Source organism: Saimiri boliviensis, chromosome X, assembly GCF_048565385.1.
Source record: "Saimiri boliviensis isolate mSaiBol1 chromosome X, mSaiBol1.pri, whole genome shotgun sequence".
Taxonomy (NCBI): Eukaryota; Metazoa; Chordata; class Mammalia; order Primates; family Cebidae; genus Saimiri; species Saimiri boliviensis.
The window spans coordinates 97,523,488-97,526,296 of NC_133470.1; positions in this window are offsets into that span (position 1 = coordinate 97,523,488).

Sequence of the window (2,809 nt, forward strand, 5' to 3'; positions counted from 1 at the left end):
TGAAGAGTATTTTCCAGCTTGGATTCATTCTCTTCCTCACATTCAGGTACACCTATCAAATGTAGATTAGGTCTTTTCACATAGTCCCACATTTCTTGAAGATTTTGTTCATTCCTTTTTGCCCTTTTTTCTCTATTCTTGCCTTCTCTTTTTATTTCATTGAGTTGATCTTCGACCTCTGATATCCTTTCTTCTGCTTGGTCAATTCAGCTGTTGAAGCTTGTGCATGCTTTGCGAAGTTCTTGTGTTGTGTTTTTCACCTCCATCAATTAACTTATATTCCTCTCTATGTTGTCCATTCTCGTTAGCGTTTCGTCAAATCTTTGTTCAAGTTTCTTAGTTTCTTTGCATTGGGTTAGAATGTGTTCTTTTAGCTCACTGTAGTTTCTTACTACCCACCTTCTGAAGCCTGATTCTGTCATTTCATCACCCTCCTGCTCCATCCGGTCTGGTTCCCTTGCTGGTGAGGAGTTGTGATCCCTTTTAGGAGGAGAGGTGTTCTGGTTTTGGGAGTTTTCATCCTTTTTACGCTGGTTTCTTCCCATCTTTATGGGTTTATCCACCTGTTGTCTTTGTAGTTACTGTCTTTCAGATTGGGTCTCTGAGTGAGCTTCCAGTTTGTGGATGCTGAAGTTACTTCTTTTTCTTAGCTTTCCGTCTTAACAGTCTGGCCCCTCTGCTGTAGGACTGCTGAGGTCCTCTCCAGGCCCTGCTTGCCTGGGGATCACCTGCAGCAGCTGCAGAACAGTAAAGGTTGCTACCAGTTTCCTCTTCTGCTTTCTTTGTCCCAGAAGGATGCTCACCAAATGTCAGTCTGTTCTCTCCCTTATGAGGTGACTCTTTGGATATACTGGGGTCAGGGAGCTGCTTGAGGTGACAGTCTGTCCTTTATTTGGGCTCAAGTCCTGAGCTGTGAGCTCCGTTGTTCATTCAGAGCTGCTGGGCAGGTATGTTTTGGTCTGCTGCAGCAGAACTCCCTTTCCCGCCCCTCCCTCCCAGGTGCTCTGTCCCAGGGAGTTAGGGCTTTACTTTTGAGTTTCCGTTGTTCTGCTGTCTTTTTTTTTTTTTTTTTTTCTTTCGGGGCTGCCCTGCCCAGCAAGGAGGCAGCCTAGTCACTGTCTGCCTGCAGAGGCTTTACTGAGCTGCTGTGGGCTCCGCCCAGCTGCAGTGTGATCTTCCCTGCAGTCCTGTTTATATGGGTGTAATTAGAACTGCCTCGGCAATGATGGCCCACCTCAGTTATGGCGGACTCTCTCTGTAGTGGCAGGTTGCCTCGTCAACGGCCGGCTGCCTCAGCGATGGCAGGCTGCCTCCATAGTGGTGGAGAGTCTCAGTAATGGTGGACGCCCCTCCCCCACAGAACCAGACCGTCCCGGGTTCAGCTGTGCTTGCTGTGAAATTCTCAACCAGAGCATTTTCAATTACTTTTTTGTTGTTGGTGGTGGTGGTGGTGGGGGAAGTGGGACCAGCCGAGCCTGATCACCTGGCTCCCTGACTCAGTCTTTTTTTTTTTTTTTTTTAGTTGAATGACCCAGCGTTCCAGTCGCCTGTTGAAAAGGCACCGGGATCTCCCGTGCCACGACTCACTGAGCCAGCTGAAACAGCGGTGCTGAGGTTCCTGGCGTTTTTTTTTTTGTTTTTTTTTTTTTTGCCTAGGTATCTCCTGGCCTGGCTCACTATTTCAGATGAATGGGCAACTCTGCCGTCTCAGGGCTCCAATCGCCAGCTAAAAGGGCTCCCAGACCAGTGGCTTTTGTACGGAGAACCGCCATGCCAGGTCATGGTCAAAGCAGCCGTGCAGGCCAAAATAGCCGCGCCGGCCGAAACAGCTGCGCTGGCAACCCCTCCGCCTAGGAATCTCCTGGTCTGTGGGCAATAAAAATCCGTCTGGAAATGCGGCGGCCACTCACCCTCTTCACTGTCACTGGGAGCGAAATCCTGAGCTGTTCCTAGTTGGCCATCTTCCCAGCAGTCCCCTGCATCCTTTTTCTTCTCACCTATAAGACGGTGTGTGGCAGGGCAAATAAGGAAAAAAATCAAAATAGCTTTGTAAAATGTGACTTGCTATTCATATATAGGCACTGTTATTTTTATATTAAGGGTATTTTATTTTTTAATGAATAGTTGTCATTTACCACATTTTCACAGATGTCTTACATGATTTTTAGCTTATTGAAATTAATTTAAGCTTCTTTCCCTTCCCCTATCCAGCCTTAATGGGGAGCTTCCTCTTACCCTTACTGCTTCGTCTACCCACAGTTGGCCAATACAGTGAGTATTGTGAGGATCTGAATGGTTTGCCCCCTTCGGCAAGAAGCACAGGCAGAGGTTAAGGGCTGAGGTTATCACTGTGGTTATTCAGCGAATGTGTCTATGGGTGAAGTACTGGCTGCATACTAATGAAGCCTGAAGGCCTGCATTCTGAAAATGGTTGTCTGGGGGAAAAAATGGGCTTAATTATTTTGTAGCTTTTAAAAAATTAGACAGATTTTTAGCAACAACTGATGGGCAAGGAAACACGGGCTCAGTTCCTAGTGCATAGACCTGTTGTGCTAAAGAAATGTTGCAGCGTGGATCAAACAAGTCCTCATCACATGGGCCTTGGAAGTAAGTGCTCACGCCTGTGGCTGAGAGGAACAGTACACTCATGGTAGGCCAGAATTCCTGCTGGCATTGAGTCTTTGGCCTTGGCTGTTTGGGCAGGCTTGAGCAAAGGATATACATAACTAAAATACCTGTTGCTGCTTTGGTCTCTTCATCAGTTGCCAAAACCCAACTCCTCACATTAGCTACCACTTACATAGCATTT